The 19,809-nt window shown below is 37.3% G+C and overlaps 1 long non-coding RNA gene across 1 annotated transcript; it reads right to left on the reverse strand.

Moving 5' to 3' along the window:
* Positions 1-36: 36 nt before the first annotated feature.
* Positions 37-9,294, reverse strand: LOC126832592 (uncharacterized). Its single transcript, XR_007684785.2, has 7 exons — positions 9,132-9,294; positions 8,375-8,531; positions 7,013-7,186; positions 5,505-5,637; positions 1,954-2,100; positions 1,633-1,669; positions 37-618 (listed from the first exon to the last, which is right to left on the reverse strand). It is a non-coding gene; the product is annotated as an uncharacterized LOC126832592 (long non-coding RNA).
* Positions 9,295-19,809: the final 10,515 nt, after the last annotated feature.

Raw genomic sequence — 19,809 nt, forward strand, 5'->3', positions numbered from 1 at the left:
TCATAACACCATTTTAATGGTGTTAAAGGTGTAACACATGACACAATTATATGAAATACAAGTTACTTAAAGAGTTTATTACAGCGACGTTTCGACGAGGGTTCTCCCGTCTTTGTCAAGCCAAGAACCCTGCCTGGTATAGCGTTCGAATGTTGAATACAAATAATTAGGGAGTCACGGTGGCTAGGTGGGTAATATGCTGGTTCGCTAGTGTGGAGGTCGCGTGTTCGATCCCTGCATTGGCCGGTTCAAATTTCCCCTCATAGCACCGTATGGCGTATGCATGCCCGTCTTCATTAGCACAGTCAGAGCAGAACAGTAGGACGTTAACCCCCATTTCATTTAATTTCATTTCACAAATAATTAATATTTAATTTAAATCATATAATATACACCAATATTATGCGGATCTATTTCCATTCGGATTTATATCTTTTATTTCGGGGGCAAAGATCCCCGTTTAAAATGGACATAATTTCACTATCAGCTCTTATTTTCGTTATTATTAAGCATGTATAGATATTGTTAAAAACATCGATTTCTTCTCTTATAATTATGTTTCATGTTATCTTGGACAGAAGTCAAGTTTTTATCGCAGTCCCAAACCGGGTCCTTTTCCTGAAATTATAAAACACATGTATATGAAGTAAGGATAAGCCTATAAACTAACGATGTTAAACGAACTAAGGCCTAATGTTGTGATAGCGAATTTCAAAAAGTATGGCCATCACGCCATTTGAATTTACATCCGGCGAGTTTAATGACAATTCTTGGCCCATTGCCCTGCCTACCCCTCCACCCCCCACCCTTCCCAAATAATCGTCGGGTTGAAACGTGTTCTACCGAAGATGGAGCAATGTTGTCATAGCGAATTCCAAAAAGTATGGCCATCACGCCATTTGAATTTACATCCGGCGAGTTTGATGGCATTTCTTGTCCCATTACCTGCCTCACCCCCCCCCCCTTCCCAAATTATCGTCGGGTTGAAACGTGTTCTACCGAAGATGGAGCAATGTTGTCATAGCGAATTTCAAAAAAGTATGGCCATCACACCGTTTGAATTAACATCCGGCGAGTTTAATGGCAAAATGTCTTGTTTCATTGCCGGCCTCAACCCCCCCCCCCCCATTATCGTCGGGTTGAAACGTGTTCTACCAAAGATGGAGCAACACGTGACAACGTCTTGTCTAAGAGCAGGTATGACGTTCACTATGGATGTACAAACAGGAAGCAGTATACTAGTTAGAGTGGAACGATAGCCACTCTACACCTCAACGCAAAGAACTTCGTAAACATCCGCCTCTAAATGGTACATATTCACCGACATTAACAGACAATGTAAACTAAATCAACTAAAATCATAATGGGAAAATCGTGAAAATCGAAAGGGAGAGAAAGAAGAACCTACACTTGTTTGTCTGGGCCCTAGTGTTCCAAGATGTGATATCTGCACATCTTTTATGCTAACCGTAATGTACAGTGCAGCATAACGCATAACAACGTATGCCAAAAAAGAACCTTCTTGTGCAAATATCAAAATAAACCGAAAATAACGTGTCTTGTGCAAATGTCAAAATAAACCGAAAATAACGTGGCTATGTTTTAAATACCGCATGTAAAAGAAATACTTACCGGGTCGTAGTATTAACTGCGGCCTTTTAATACTATACTGAAATTAAAAATATCATACACATAAAACTCTTGCAGGCGAAGTTATTTTTGTAACTGGACCAAAGTTAACTGAAGTTCAGGGATGGTCGTAAACGTTTTCAGCGCTATATACACAAACCAGTTATTTAAAAATTGACATACAGAGTTTGATGTATTGCCTTTTACAGGATTCCGTACATAACTTTGGGTATTATTTCAATCCAATTCGAAACAGAGGCAAACTTCCCTTTAACTAAAATATGATATACATTAAAACAATAAATGCAGACTCCTGCCACTTACGTCAGCTTGTGGATTAATATGACCAAATTTAGACCGATAGGCAGGTGATACCGAACTGTGACGACTCTCCCTTTCCTCAACATCAACATAATCTCCTCGTGATGGTCCTAATTTTACAGGATATTCATAGTTGCGTGGTTCATTCAACTTTAAGAAACAAAAATGATTTTAACAATAAAATGAAATGAATATGACTTAAATTGTACACTGTTCAAACAACAAGAACCAAACAACAAAATTTAAATGAAGAGGGTTCCTATCTATTCCACGTGTTAGGACCCTCCCAATTCCCAAGTTTGTTTTAAACACAATTGAGCAAAGTCGAGGTTGATGCCGGAGACTCCATAGATCTTGAGACTAGAGGAAGACAAAATTGTGTTTAAAACACAATTGAGCAAAGCCGAGGATGATGACGGAGACTCCGTAGATCTTGAGACTGGAAGAAGACAAACGTGTATTTTAAATACAATAATTGTGCAAAGTCGATGATGATGCCGGAGACTCCATAAATCTTGAGGCCCTAGGCTTCAGCCTGCCAAAACTTTAGGTAAATTTGACACTGACTGGGACATTACATTAGTTATGTCTACCAGAGTGCATTTTTATAATATTTTAAAGCGTTGTTTAAAGGTCACCGGAAAAGTATCAACTTTTTTAAAATAATGCAAGTAATTATGTCAACATATCCTTTCCATAAGTATAACCCCAGCCCGAACGTCAATATTACCTGCAACAGGTAAATTTCAACATTAGTAATTTCCGCCGTTCTCCGTCGGTAGTCGGAACTTTCCGTCAATAAGCAATCCGTGAAGTCATTTTAGTCCTTCTGCACATAGAAATATAGAGGTCAGCCATTTTGAAAACGTACTGTTTACTTTCTTGCCATTAAGTCACCCATCTTGAATCAGTTATTACGTGAATATCAACGGTTAACTTTTATATGAAGTGTAATTTATAGTTTTTAATTTATTAGCAAATTTATTTGATGTATCTCGGCTGTGGCCTGTTATAAATATTATGTTCAAAGATTATCAATTTTCAAACAGTTTATATGAACGTTATTGTTGGTGCTACGTTTCTTTTTCGCGTTGTGTTAGATTCGTTGGCGCGGTCAAGAAACTTTAAGACTAAAAAATTTAAAGTGACAAATAATTTTTAGAGGAATTTGCAAGGGAATATATCGTCGATACAAACCTTCTTTCCAAACCTCGCTTCACACTATCTATTGACAGACAGACTATCGCCTCTATGGAAGACCAAAGATCTCTTTATTCAAAGTTCTTAATTCTTAATTCATAGTATTTAATTCTTATTTCTACATTTGTTGTCGTATTTCGACATTTTGTATCTGAAAATCAATATTTGTTTTACAAATCAGACATTTGTCATATCAGATTTGTTAATTGCATCTATGTTTAATTTAATTGTATTTTAATATAATGATAAAATTTATTTCAGGAAATAAAAAAAATTCATCAGAAACACATACAACGAAAAACAAATCTCGAACATCAAATTTCCAATAACAAATCTCCAAATACCAGTCTTGCAAAACCATTGTCAAAAAACATTTCTCCAAATTCATCTAACCTGAATATTATGACGACAGGGGCGCTAGTGGAGGTGCTGGCATATGCCGAAATCAACCTGGCATACAATAAGTCACCATAAAACAAATCGGGGAATCAAGCCAGAACACAGTAAGAAAATTAACTGGATGACCGTTACTGTTGTGAAATCACAGAGCGATGGAAAAATACTTTACGGTGATGCATTACACGATAACTGGAATTATATATTAAGACCCGTATTTTGATTGTTAAATCTCCCCCACCCCACCTTCACTAAACAGTTTTCAGTTCGATCCAAATCTGTGATCAAGTTACGTAAATATGATTTTGCCAGAATATAAGTAACATTTTAAAAAAAGGTATATGGACCTGCTTTCCAATAGAATGCATCTCAATACCTTGAATTCGTATAATGGCCCGTATTTTGAGGTTAAATGCCATCCAAATTTGATCTTTTTCAAGGTATCTAAATATAAATTTGCCAGAATATAAATTACATTTTTAAAGCAAGCCTAAACATACATTCCGGCAGTATATGAAACGATATCACGAACGAATTTCGCATTACGATCCCCTCATCTCCATTAATAGAGTTTAGTACCATCCAAATTTCATCTTATTTCAAGGTATCTACATATAAATGTGCCGGAAAATTTGATGAGAGGACGATCCCTATCGATATTCGGCGTTCCACAAGCTCCAGCGAATTAATTGAAATTCGAAACGAAAGCAGTGAATACAAAATTCATAAATTTACAGTGCAAAAAAGTTCCTCTTTATATCGAATGATGCACCGGTAAATAGATAATAACATGTTATGTGAGTAAGGTATAAGGAAGGGATGTACGCACATTTCTTTTATAAAGAAGAATATTTAATGTTTTTACAACTATTTATCTTAAAGTAGCTAAATCTCAATACCATCCAAAGTCTTCGACATTGAAATACGAAATATTTGTCAATTTAAATCAAAATTGACGTTGTGATCTTGCAAGGAAAAGATGGGCTTCTGATATCCAATATTTAAGACAAAATAAACTTTTTACCATTGGTACACGTACACGGTACGTTTCAGCAGCATTTGTAACAAGGGACTCGAAGAACGGTCACACCATATTCTTATATTCTTAACTGGAGAGCATGCGCAATAAATACTATCGGTGTTGACTGGGATACCCAGACGCTAGAGATTGCCATTGGATTGAGACGTCTGACGTATTTCAACGAACCGGAACATAACTGATTTAAATTACAGTAAAAACAGAAACGATTGAATGTAAATCAGTTTATATACATTCACATTACATTATTATATGCGTTGCGGCCCATTTGTGTCAATTTCTAGATCCCAAATATTACCTATGTATGCTGGTTTGATTCCCCGTTTTTTTCTGGTAAGCCGACTTATTGCATGGTGATTTATTTCGGCATTTTACAGCCCGCCACTTGCGATTTTACATAAGCAGTGTTTAAACCACTAGCGCCCTCTGTCGTCATAATATTCAAGGTAAATGAATTGGCGAAATGTTTTTGACAATGGTTTTGCAAGATTGGTATTTGGAAATTTGTTTCTAAAATAAATTTTATCTTTATATTAAAATAAAATTAAATTAAGAAAGATCCATTTTACAAATCTGAAATGACAATTGCAAATGTCTCATTTGTAAAACAAATGTTGATTCTAAGATACAAATGTTAATTTTAGTATACGGTAAATATTAGTGAATATTGTTGGTAAATCGTATCCGGTGGACAGGGGATTAAGGCTGGGATTACTGTTTGAACAGACAATCTTGGAATGTCGAGCAATTAGATAGTCCAGGAAATGTATATATGCAGCTCGAAACAAATTCAGAATTGCTAGTGGAAACTGGAACTGGGTATCTGGATACTGATAGAACCCCTTCCCACCTCCTAAAATAAACATCCATTTAAAAAAATGTACGGCATGGTATTTATGACCAGAAGTCGGATACTTACTGAATTAGGATGTCTTTTTCCAAAATATCGTCCATCATAGAGTTGATTTTCTTCTTGGTTCCCCTTCTCTTGTAGCGGTATGTCGTCAGGAAGACCAGAACTTATAGAGTGAACCGACACGTTTTCAGTACCCCTGGTTAAAATAAATAATATTATAAGTTTATATACTGTACTTAATGCTGTGTTTGGAAATATAAATGAAATAAAATGGGGTTTAACGTCCTACTGTTCTGCCCAGACTGGCATACTCTGTGCTATGGGGGAAATGTTGCCTGGACGGCGGCGCTACGGCCTACTCTTATATCGAATTCCAACTGCCAAGGGATCTTTTATGTGCGCAAAGGGAAACCAACCCGGAATATCCCGATGAACGTTGCAGGCCCAACACCGAGACCGACCTCCAGCGTCTTACTCACTTAGCCACCGTGGCTCCGTTTGAAGATATACTATAAGAAGTTAAGGATCAGACATGTAGTACCAACACGATTTGAATCACACTATAGTATTTTAAATAAAGTTGAATAAATTCAGGTACTTGACTTATATCTCGAATACCTGCGAGATGTCATGGGCCAGCAATTACATCCGGAACCTTCAGGTCCCGTGATCACTCCTGCTGTTGGCCGAGACAGTTCCTAGGTATTTTCCGGTGTGTTTTTTCTTTAACAGGGGTGCATGATTTTTAATTGGGGATTAGTGCCATATAATATAATATGATAACAGCCTGGCCTAAAAATGTTAGACAATGATTGGACACATTGTCTCTAATTAGTTTAAAGATCAATTTGATTAAAACACAGATCCTATTTCGTTTCGTTTTTATAGTCCAAAATTTCGTTTTTACTTGTCTTTACTACACTAGGATTTGGAAGAGTTATTATATAACCCGGATTCCTACTGATGTGGGGGGGGGGGGGGTGGATGGCCGAATGGTTAGCACGTGCGTGCTGTATCATAAAGCCTGTCATTGAGTCAACTGGCGTGGTTTCGAATCCCCGGTTGTACGTGACAAGGAGTAGGGTCGCCTGTCCAACCTCGTGGGTTTTCTCCGGGCCCTCCGGTTTCCTCCCACTGCTAAAGACCCCTACGCGCAAGCGAATTATTGAAATAAAATTAAACCATATGTTAGTCCCGAAATGACCTAGTTTGTGTCGAGTGGACGTTAAACCCCATTTTTCTCTCTCTCTCTCCCTACTGATGTGAGGGATAAGCCAATGAAACGTTCTGTTACGGTTAGTTTTTGGCGTGAGTTGCATGGAACAGTGGGTAATCCACTAGAAACATCAACGATTATTGGTTAATCAAATGCCTAACTGGTCAGATCTTCATGTAGTAGAGGCCATCAAAAGTATATAAAAAAAGAAACGAAATATAGATCTGTATTTTAATCAGACTGTTTAATGATATACTATTTAGAGATCAGAAAACTACAATTTAAAGATGAAATGGTCTTCAAAGCAGACCGAGATGTGTATATTTTTACCAATATACCTACTATATTAACTTACTTTTCTTGTTGAGACCGTTTCTTTTTTCTCTGACAGTAACAGATGAAGGCTATTGTTAATAGAATTATTAGAACAATTCCAACAGCTGCTGTGATACTGACCAGTATTTCCCATTTCATGTTACTATTTTCACATTTATCACCATAGTAACTATATAAATTATCACTGGAACACCTTTATATAAAAAGTATATAAATATTATATTACTATTTTCACAATGATCACCATTGTAACTATATAAATTATCACTTTTATATAATACATTATATTACTATTTTCATATTTATCACCATAGTAACTATATAAATTATCACTGGAACATCTTTATATAAAAAGTATATAAACATTATGTTACTATTATCACATTTATCACCATAGTAACTATATAAATTATCACTGGAAAACCTTTATATAAAAAATATATAAACATTATGTTACTATTATCACATTTATCACCATAGTAACTATATAAATTATCACTGGAAAACCTTTATATAAAAAATATATAAACATTATGTTACTATTATCACATTTATCACCATAGTAACTATATAAATTATCACTGGAAAACCTTTATATAAAAAATATATAAACATTATGTTACTATTATCACATATATCACCATAGGAACTATATAAATCATCACTGGAAAACCTTTATATGAAAGTATATAAATCTTATGTTACTAATTTAACACGTATCACAATGGCCATTCTTACTAAGGGCATCAACTAATGCAGTTAAGGGGGGTTGGATGGCCGAATGGTTAGCACGTGCGTGCTGTATCATAAGGCCTGTCATTGAGTCAACTGGCGTGGTTTCGAATCCCCGGTTGTACGTGGCAAGGAGTAGGGTCCGCCTGTCCAACCTCGTTGGTTTTCCCCGGGTCCTCCGGTTTCCTCCCACTGCTAAAGACCCCTACGCGCAAGCGAATTATTGAAATAAAATTAAACCATATGTTAGTCCCGAAATGACCTAGTTTGTGTCGAGTGGACGTTAAACCCCATTTCTCTCTCTCTAATGCAGTTAAGCTAGCTCACCTGCAGATGAGCCACAGCGAGTAAGGTGCGGGGTGCAATCCCAGTATTGGCCAAGAAAGTTGCCCGAGACTTTTCATTGTGACTTCCACTTGTCACTGGTGCACGAGGGAGGGTATGGCATTAAAAACGCCTAGTCGTTCCGATAGGAGAAAAAAACTAGGCTCTGTGTACACCTTGGCGTGCGCCTAAAATAACACTTTACAGTTGTAAATACAGCTGTACGGACAACTTGGCCTCCACTGCCCACTATATGCCGATCTTCGTAATCCAGATTTGTACAGAAACGTGGGACGTTAAAGCCCATTTCATTTCATTCACTCACCTACAAATTAATATTTCCTCGGTGAATTCGCATATCCCATGATCACCACAAGAAACATCGCCACATCGACTACGACAGACACTATCTTGACAGGTATAAGTCCAGTTACTGCACACTGTACCCACAGCGTTACAGACATCAGCAAATAATTTCTCAACTGTTTAAATGTATAATTGACCATATTAAAGAAGTAAATGCAGTTAAGTCCAATTAAGATGAGAATTTACTTTCGTTTCCGTTTACCTTCGAACTACAGTACAGTGTCGCTTGGAGAAAACGTGCTATTTACAGACTTGCGCTCCAAAAGACTAGAATATCCACACCGAATTAAAATATCGTTTGATTTACTAAATTATACCTGGGATGGGTCCTTTAATGTGAAACAAGTGCTATGGCTATAGACCTAAATCTGTGTTTGATCCCTGCATTGACGGAAAAAGTTCAACGGGATTTTCTGGTGTAGTTTCCCCTTGTCAGTGGTGCAGGACGAAGGGCCTGGCAAGGACAGCTGTCTAGTAGTTCGGATAGGACGAAAAGACGAGGTCTCGTGTATACATTGGCGTGCACCTTTGAAGTTGGAATTCGATATAAGAGTAGGCCATAGTGCCGCTGCCGGGGCAAAATGTCCCCCATAGCACACTGTATGGCGTATACCCGTCTTCGTTAGCCCAGTCGGAGTAGAACAGTAGGACGTTAAACCCCCTTTTCATTTCATTTCATTTCCTAAATCATTGAGAAATAATAAGAATTATCTTACATTGTGAAGAGTCTCCAGTATAAGTCATAGGGGCGTTATTATATTTTGTAGAGTTGATATATTCTGTTAATTCGGTTAATGTCTTCGCACTCTGTGTTTTATTCTTCACGACTTCATCGGCGTTTACCTCCACGACACCTTGTACGATAACACTTCCATTTCTACAAATACAAGCAGGGCATTTATTAGTCTCGGTCACCCAGAACCTCCTAGTCTTCAACATACGGAGGGTCTGGGAAGGTTGTCAATATTTGACGTAATGTCCATTGCCCATGCGTAACCGGGAGTGTGGTTTTTAATGTTATTGATCATCCGGACACAGATCACCAAAACGAAACAAGGGCCAAAGCTATTTTTAGTCTTCCTCGCCCTTTTCCTTTTCCCCCCTTTTGCATGGAGATTTTTGTTGACTTTTTGGTGTAGAATCGAGGAAAAGGGTTTGAAAATACATTTTCTGCCAGGTTTTGGTGAATATTCATAATTTTGATGCGGAAGGAGACAAGAGTTGAGAGGTTGGTTAGGTTGAAATGTAGGGCCTGAAATTGCATGTTTACTTGTCTCTACTTCCAGCTTGTGTATCTCAAGTTTTTCATGAAGAACCTCACACGTGCTTTTGGGCAAGTGGTTGCCACATGTTGCTCCATCTGTGGTAGAAAGCGTTCTACCCAACGAAAATTTGGGAAAAAGTTAGAGCCGGTCTAAGATACGAGAATTAACATTGGATTCAATGGGGAAATCTTTAGTGATCTGTGTCCATCTAGTCTCTTTAGCCAAGTCAAGTAAGAGTTGCGCCCCTTCCCACAATAAATCCCATAATTCTTGCATTAATATAAACAAACATGAATCGTGACGACGAATAAGGATTAATTTTAAAAGCAGAGATATGGCCCATGGAGAGAGAAATTTTACAATAAAAAATTAAGAGTGTTAGATATTGAACTCGCATGCAATCAAATGGGTTTTTTGAAATGACATTCTTAAATTAATTTCATGGGCGTAAACATCTTGTTTTAAGAGGAGTTACCTCCCTTAGACATTGTTTACAATAATGCGAAAGACCGGATTATCTAGCCAATTTTTCTCAAATGTTGACAACCTGTCCAGACTAATATTCGTAGAATATTTTTCTGGATGATAGAGACTAGGCATTTATCTAGTATGACATTAACTTATTGTCTTCGCCATCTGTGCTACACCCGAATGATGTAAATCCCGGCCATGGACTCGTTCGATCATTAGACATCGGGAAAAAGGTTTGTAATGCACCTCGATTCTACGTAACTTACATCTCTGGGGCCCGTTTCACCAAATTCTAACTAAGATAAAATCCAAGTTTTAGTAATTTGATTGGATAATATTAGATTGATTTTAGTGCTTAGCCAATCAAAATTGAAGTATCTACTAAAATTTAGATTTTTATCTTGAGTTAAAATTTCGTGAAACAGGCCCCAGCATTTTTAGGCCGAAAATGATTGTGACAAAGTGTTTCATAACTTGTATCATATTAAGACTATATATTATACATGTAAAATATTCATCCGAGCATGTGGTGATTTGTGTCATCAATGTCATCTGGGGAATTTAAATGACATTTTCCATCTTCAATCACGATATTGAATTGTGTTCATGACTCTTCACCTTCATACTTATTAAAATCTCAAAATTGTATAAACTCTATTATGTTTTCTTATCGCCAAAGATGTATTCTTGCAAATCATTTTTGATTTTCCGAGATTATGTTTTCGGGGTTTCAACGCCAAACCTCGCAAGTCAGTGTGAAAATTATATAGGTTGCTTCACTTTTTTCTTTGTGTATAGTTCATTTTGGTATTTACACATGGTAAGAACTTTATTCCAACGATTCTCTTGCGTACAAGCTTGGGATCGAAACCACGTGACTTGACTCAATGACATATCTTGTGATATAAATCACACGCGTTATACCACATGACCACCCAACCGCGCCGATTGTTATAGAAAGCTGGATTTTCCTTAGAAGGAAATTACTGTTTTTATTTTAAAGATATCATTCGTAGACATGGCAGTATGGTTATTAACAAAGATACATTACCTAACATTTTTTAAGATGTAAGTTATACATATTTCACATTGTTTCAATGTCAGATCTATCATCTATAATTAGAATATAATGAACATATAAAACACACATTAAATTATTTCAACAAGGAAATCAAATGAAATGGGGTTTAACGTCCTACTGTTCTGCCCGGACTGGGCTAATTAAGACGGGCATGCGCCATACAGTGTGCTATGAGGAAAATTTTGCCGGGTCAGAGCACAATGGTCTACTCCTGTATCGAATTCCAACTGCACGCCAATGTATACACGGGGCCTCGATATTTCGTCCCATCCGGATGACTAGACAGTTGTCCTTTTGTTTTATTCCTACAATGTATTCCTCTCTAGGTATCAAAAAAACTGAAGATATGAAGTTAATGCCTGGTATGTTGACTCCTTGAATGAAACGTAGCTTATCGATATTTTGACACAAGGGCGGGCACTTTAAGCTTTGAGAGGTGGTTATCCTATAGCCACTTCGCCCTTAATATATTAAACGAAGAAGATTATTATTCAAAAGCTTACAAATTTGGTGAAGTTTTTTTCATCGAAGTCTTTTATATCCATTTTCATCGTAATTTCTAATTCTACATCAAAATGAGCCTTTTCTATTAAAATAAGGAAAAAAGAACCCAAGAATATTTAATAAACATATAACTTCTTAGGTGTTAGAATTTGATTCAAAGATTAAAAAAAACAAACAAATAACCCACAATCAAACCGCCATATTTTTTGAGACTTCAAAATAATTATATCGTGACGTCATGGATGTTTGTTTTATTGCCACCATTTGTAACAGGCTGACAGGAGTTTGTCTATAATGAGTAAACCATTTAATTAAAAGAAAGACATTTACTGAAACTATTTTAAATTCCGATTGTCCGTGTTCACACGGCCACGAATTTGGCATGTTGCTTCATATTTCCTTTCATTGTTTTTATGAATCACTTTTCTAGAGAGCTATTTAACTATTTATTTGTGTAATTAATTGTAAGAATATCGATGCTAAGGTCGCTTTTTTACTGGTTACCTAGCCATATCGAGTACAAACAGGAACACAGTAAAAAGACGATGAACAGCATAAAATATGTTTCTTAGAAATAAGGTGAAATGACAGATGGCAACCTTTGGGCGATGGTCACTATGACCTTCGATATCTATGTTATAAAAGGAATAATTTAATATCACAAACCTATATTTGGTTTCTCTGTTGGATACTTTGAAACTGGTGACGGGGTCGTAGGAGAAAATGTTGGAAGAGCTGTGGATGTCAATATGTTACTAGAAGTTGGTACTGGACTAGAAGTCATCGTTGGTGAAATGGACGGTTTATCAAGAGGCGATGTGCTGGCCGAAGTCTCCGAGGGCAGGATATTTGATACAGTCCTACCAGAGTCTAGTGATCCGTGTGATGCTTCTAATGTCGACAGCCTGTTCTCCGAGGTGGTGACCAAAGACTGTGAGGGGGCTACATTCAGTACCGTACTACCAGAGTCTAGTGGACTGTTTGATACTGCACGTGTCGATAAGCTAGTAGTTGAAGTATCTGAAACAGGATGTGAAGATTCAATAACTGTCTGCAACAAGGACGTTGGTGTTGGTAGTATTACATTTCCAGTGTTAACATCTTGTGTTGAAGGATACATGGCTGGTGTCGTATCTATAGTAGTAGAAAGGGAAATGAAATTAACGGATGTTTAACGACCTACTGTTCTGCACCAACCAGCTAATGAAAACGAAAGTAGAATAGGGGCTGTAAGGATGTTACATTGAGAATGTTATCAGACAATTTCATTGGTTTTTGTATCAATATATCTATACACTGATCGTCACCACTTGTGCCGTTTGTCTAAAATACCAAACGATATCACACGAGGAGTAATACTAGGTCAGAAAATTGATTTATATGGACTGTGATGATTATAAAATATTGATTCCGTCATACGTATACATTTACAAAGTATCGTAATTATAAAAACATACACCTACCCTGGTAGTGATAGATGGCAACCTTGGAGCAATTGTCACCATCGGGTAACAATTTAGAAAGAATATATCACCTACCTGAGGATGTCCACATATCAGTAGCAACTGCATCGATTATTGAGGAATCCGTGGCTGTAGTTGATGGAGTCATTAGAAGACTATCTGTAGAACTTATGGGTACATTCACTGATATAGAGCCAGATGTTGACTCTTCAATACCAGAGATTTCGGTAGCTGATGTAATTGCTGTGGACTCCGGGGAAAGGGCATTTAACCCAGTACTACCAGATTCTAGTAGACTGTTTGATTCTTCAGAGTTCGACAAGCTGCTCTCAGAGGCGGTGACTGAAGACTCTGAGTGCATGAGAGTCGGAACAGTACTACCAGAGTCGAGTGGAGTTTTTGATGCTTCAAGCGCCGGCGAGTTACTCTCCAATAAAGAATCAACTGCATCGGTTATTGAGGAATCCGTGGCTGTGGTTGCTGAAGTCATTAGAAGAGTCTCTGTAGAACTGATGGGTACATTCACCGATATAGAATCAGATATTGACTCTTCAATACCCGAGATTTCGGTAGCTGATAAAAAAGCTGACAAATCTATGTTTGGTGATACAATTGAAGCAGCTGATGATTCCGATTCATTAGTATCATCACTTCTGTTGTTTGCCGTCGCCAATCCAATGCAATCTTTAATGAACAAGCATATACTACATTACATTTATGAACAAAGGAGTAATCTTGCAATACAATTCATTTAAGTTTGACACGCTCGTCTTCGAAAGCCACATTGAATGATCTAAGTCTTTTTTCTATAGGTCAATATAAAGAATTGAATTGGGATGATCTCAGGTGTTATATAGATTAACGAAAGGTTAACAATTAAAAGTGGACCCCCTCCACTCTCCCCAATTCATGTAACAACAAATAAAATCAAGGTTGATGGTTTTATATTGTGGTCGAATCATTGAGATCGTGTGATTCTAAGCACACGATAATGTTATGTACATGTATTTTTATTTGAGCTTACAAAAAAATGTTTGTTGCGTTATTGATTATTAAAATTATCAATTAAGAATCATTGATTTAGCAGTTGGCATATGTCGTATACTCAGCGGTGGTATTTAAATAATACAAAAAACTTACACGTATAGAGAAAAATCGTAGTGAAAACTCGCGTCATCATTCCTGAAAAAAAAACCCCAATATGATGTAATGCCAACTCAACTATCCGGACATGTTTCCAAATGTTTTTAAAAACATAATTATAATCAATTTATAAATTTAATTTACGTTTCACCGATTGAAAAATTGAAAAATAATAAATGTGTAACTATTTAATCACATAGAAAATGTTTTCATATTTGATTATTAACGATAATCCGACTAAATAACCAAGTGTGCATTCCACACAGCCGACGCGGCCTGGGCCCAGTAATGAACCGAACCTTCTTGATAATCCATTTAAAGACATTGCTAGATTTAAAGATAACCAGGTGAAGATTTAAAGAAAACCAGGAACATAATTGTAGATAACCAGAAACAGATTTAAAGATAACCTGGAACAGATATATAGTTATCCCTATAGACTTGTATTTTAGTGACGACGCAAGCAGCTCGATCTTGAATTCATTGGAGCTTTTCGGATGGATTATCGTAATAAATGATATGAAGTGGGGTTTAACGTTCTACTGTTCTGCTGCGACTGGGCTAATGAAGACGGGGGATTATGGTAATTATAATAGACAGTTCTGGACAGCACAAAGGGTATAGATTTGGTTTCAGTAGCATCTTCTGTGAGATTACGAATTGACCCCACGAATTTTACAGATGTCGTTCACATAATCTCCAAATTCCAAGATTCATTAAATTGTAAACACAGACAGGAATTACGGTGTCGATGCCTTTCTACTCCATTGTGGTACGTGACAATAAGAACAACCTCCTACGTAATCTCATGGATTTCCCCATGTTTTACGTATCACACTCTAATGAGTAGACGTAAGCCCATTATTAAGGACTTTTGGCAAGCGGATTTTTCACATCCGTATTGTGTATCCGTATCGTATACTTCATATGTTGCGTCACAGTGGTTTTAGAATTTTGGCAGACTTTCGCACCGCGTACGTAGGAGTAGCTGATCTGAGCTTAGTTCTATTACAACATGATGGCGGTTATCTAATAAAATCACCATCAGTGCGAGTCAAGTGAAGAAAGTTTATAGCCGTTTACTGTAGAATCACATCATTTACAGATTTGCATGGTCGCACCTCCCTAAATTTAGCACGTAGATCAATCAGCATGCTGACAGACAAGTGGGAAAAATATGAAAATTCCGAGAAAAACTCATCAAAAATAATGATTAAATTCCAGTCTTTATCATGGTTAAAATCACCTCAAATATACACCTTCGTGTTCTAGGATACACATAGATTCATAAAAACGCTATGACACAACATTTCAGCGTCTAAAAATAGTAAAAAAAAAAAAACGAAAAAAAAAACCGATGAAAAGACAACGATGTTATACGGACCTTTTCCGTATGAAAGCTGTTCGGTACGTGCTGCCGTATCCGTGTGCCGTATCACGTATGAAAAATTCACACACATTGATGACGTCACACGCATAAGGACCAGGAATTTACTATACTATATTACAAAATGTACAACGTGTTAGCCTTAAAATTTTAATAAACCCGTGCGTGAGAGTTACGCGTCACTTGCGTGTGGTCTGCACCCTAGAAGATTGCAGACTGGCCGTAGAGACTTTTGGTCTTGCACATACAAAATTTTTTACTCGGTTACATGCGGCTGGTTTGCGAGCTACCAAACCTTACGACCCGTGCGTATCAAAAGACTTACGATGGGTTGTGAGTTAGGCCTTAGTGATTGCGCGGGGAGAAATTGTCCTTCATTACTGATGGCTGAACAACGTCTGAACACCAAGTTTTATAATTGATTTTTACCGCCATTTTGTTTATTTTCTAAGCAATTTAATATATCTAAAAAAGACTTAAAAACCAAGTTTTATACCGGACTGTGATGAATTATTTAAATTTTGCCGCAACTTTGGTACATTTTCTAAGCAATTAAAATATAGCCAATACCTTGTATGAAAATTGTAAAACGTGAATATTAATATACAAATACCTACCTTTGTACTTACTAAAAACAACGGCCAAAATAATCCAACTACAGGATGCATTATATGAAATATTGACAACGAATAAATAAATGTAGGTCACTGATAAGATCGTCGTGGATTCAGTTACAAATTTATTTTAACTGTTGTTTGCAAAAGGTGGATTTATAGGGTAGTCGAATAATAATCTTAGTATCAAATTTCGATATATCACAGCAATCTAAAAGCGCTCGTGAGAGAGAGAGAGAGAGAGGGGGGGGGGGCAGGGGTTTGCAGCGAGCCTCCTAGTCTTGAACGTACGGAGGGTCTGGACCGTTGTTAATATTTGACAAAAAGTTCCAGTGCCCATGCGTAACCGGGAGTTTGTTTTTTTATGTGGTTGATTATCCAGTATCTTTGGCCAAGTCAGGGGACAGGGGTTTGCAGCATCAGCCCACGAAGCAGGATAGGAGACCTTAATTCTAAACGGATGGTGTTTATCTCCTAAATCAGAGAGAGAGAGAGGGAGAGAGAGAGAGAGAGAGAGGGGGGGGGGGGTGCATTTGCAAATTATAACATTGATGATGATTAAAACTAGAGTATTCCAGAAACTGAACTTGATTATGTATATTGTGTTTAAATTAAATCATTAAGTTATGAGCCAGGACGCTTTGTGACTGGAACTCTCGTTTTGTGCCATGACACACGATATACAACTTGATACGCCACAATGACCCAGTGGGGAATATTAACATTATCATAACTGTGCCAAATACTTATTATGATTGTAATTGACCTTACGATCAACAAAAGGCCCCCATGGCCTTACATACATACGCTGCAATGATAAGGATAAGGATTAAATTAATATCATGGGTGCTAACATCTTGTTTTATGACTAGTTACCTCCCTTAGACATTGTTTATGATAATGTAAAAGACTGGATAATATAGCCAATGACCTATTATTCTCAATGTTGACAACGCATCCAGACATATAGTCGTAGAATATCTTTCTGGATGATAGTGACTATTGAGCGGAGGGGTCTTTAGCAGTGGGTGGAAATCGGAGAAAACCCACGAGGCTAGACAGGCGACCCTACTCCTTGTCACGTACAACCGGGGAATCGAAACCACGCCTGTTGACTCAATGACATACCTTATGATGCAACGCGCACGCGCTACCCATCCGGCCATCCACTAACTCATAAATGATGTCTTGTTGTAAACTAGTCGCAACACCTACAAGGGAGAACATTTTTGTATTCAGATAAAAAAATTATGGCCCTTGACAAAGTGAAAATTAAAATATTTTACTAACAGTACAGTATTTACTTGAAAGTGTATCTTTAACCTGCGGGCTATCACGTAAACGAAATTTAAATTTCACACCATTCTTACCCAATCACTTTAACAGCTACAGATCAGAAGATAAAATTTAGGACAGCTATTATCTCTCAATTGATAGTCTCATATGTTATAATTGAAATAAAACTGAACCATATATTAGTCCCGAAATGACCTAGTTTATGGCGAGTGAACGTTAAACCCCATTTTGTTCTCTCTGTACACAAGTACAGTCGAAATTAAACCAAGTGAAAAGTGAATTCTCTCCCTTTAAGCATCCTCAGCGGACATTTTGTTTTGTCTGCGATATCACCTAGGTGGAAGCGGACGTAAAATACAACTAACTCACACACATCATTTTGTATTTTTACTAACATCTCTCACTGATAATGTAATCTGTTTATACTTTCTTTGATTTTTTGATTATAATAGCTGTGATTTGGAAATGACAGTGACATCAGCCCTTTCGAATCGATATAGAATGCTAATAGGCGCTGAGAAAGCCCATCGGATCCCCAAGCGGTTGGAATTCGATATAAGAGTAGGCAAAATGTCCCTCAAAGCACACTGTATGGGGCATATCCGTATGCACGTAAATGATCCCATAGCAGTTGAAATTCGATATAAGAGTAGGTCGTAGCGCCGCTGTCCGGGCAAAATTTCCCTCAATGTACAATGTATGACGTATACCCGTACACAAGTAAAAGATCCCATCGCAGTTGGAAGTCGATATAATAGTAGATTGTACAGATCCGCTGCCCGGACAAAACTGAATACTTTCCAGAAGGTAAAATAACTAACACATTCAAATAGTTGCGATACGTTTTTCTCTGAGTATATGTTCAACGTCGACAGTAAGGAAGACAATTAAAGATCAAGCTATTAAAATATATGATGTTTTGTTATCCATTGTGGGGATATGTGAATATGGATACCATGGCCTAATATCGTAGTGATCGGAAAAAAATAACCGTCTGACAAATCCATAACAACAAACGAAATAAGATATGCAATGAGATAAGGTTTAATGTCCACCTGTCCGTAAGAATCGACGGACGTTAAACTCTATTTCATATCATTTCATAAATGTTTATCACACTTAATGGTATGTGTGTGTGTGTTGGGGGAGGGGTGGGTATGTGTGTGTTAGACCAGAGGACTGGGTATAGCACTCATGGAATCTTACTCTTTCTGAATTCTGTGCCTTTGCGTTTATTTATTGGATGACAGCTGGGGATGATGCTATACTTTGGAAAACGGCATTGAACCGTGCACTTGGCTCATTACAGTTTGATATATCAGTAGGAGGACATCATTATACCGTGCACTTGACACGTTGGAAAGACATGTTCCTAGGATCTATCGTATAGAGTTTCATCATAGGAGGACGTACCGAGTTTCAGCAAAAGGACATAATTATATGAAATGAGGTTTAACGTCTCATTGTTCTGCTCCGAAAGGGCTAATGAAGACCATTTGACTCGTTAGGAAGACGAGTTCCTACCGCCTTTGGATCTATCGCATAAAGTTGCAACTGGAGACGACATCTCCCCACACTTTAGATATGTCTTCTATAGTTTTAGCTGGAAGAGGACATTATGCCACGTAATTCAACCATTACAATTTGAGACTACCGTATTGAATTTGGGCAGGGTGACAACAATAATCCGTGTATACTTTGGATGTATCATATAGACTTTCATCATAATTTTACCGTACAATTGACTCCGCTCAGTTGGATTTGGATCTATCGTATAGGGCTCCAGCAAGATTCTACCGCGCACTTAACCACTAACACTTTGGACCCATAGTACTGAGTTTCTCCAGGAAGACGGCATTATACAGTGTACTTGACTCATCTATATTATAAACCATTATGCCGTATCATAATTTTACCATACAATTGACTCCGCTCAGTTTGGATCTATCGTATAGAGAGTTCCAGCAAAGATTCTATCGTGCACTTAACCACTAACACTTTGGGTCCATAGTACTGAGTTTCTCCAGGAAGATGGCATTAAACAGTGTACTTGACTCATCTATATTATAGAGTTTCACCAGGAGGACGGCAATATGCCGTATGACGTAACTTAACACCATTTCTCAATTAAACGCAAAAGCAAATTACCCCATGTTATCACATACACATC

This window comes from Patella vulgata, chromosome 9 (genome assembly GCF_932274485.2).
Source record: "Patella vulgata chromosome 9, xgPatVulg1.2, whole genome shotgun sequence".
NCBI classification, from domain to species: domain Eukaryota; kingdom Metazoa; phylum Mollusca; class Gastropoda; family Patellidae; genus Patella; species Patella vulgata.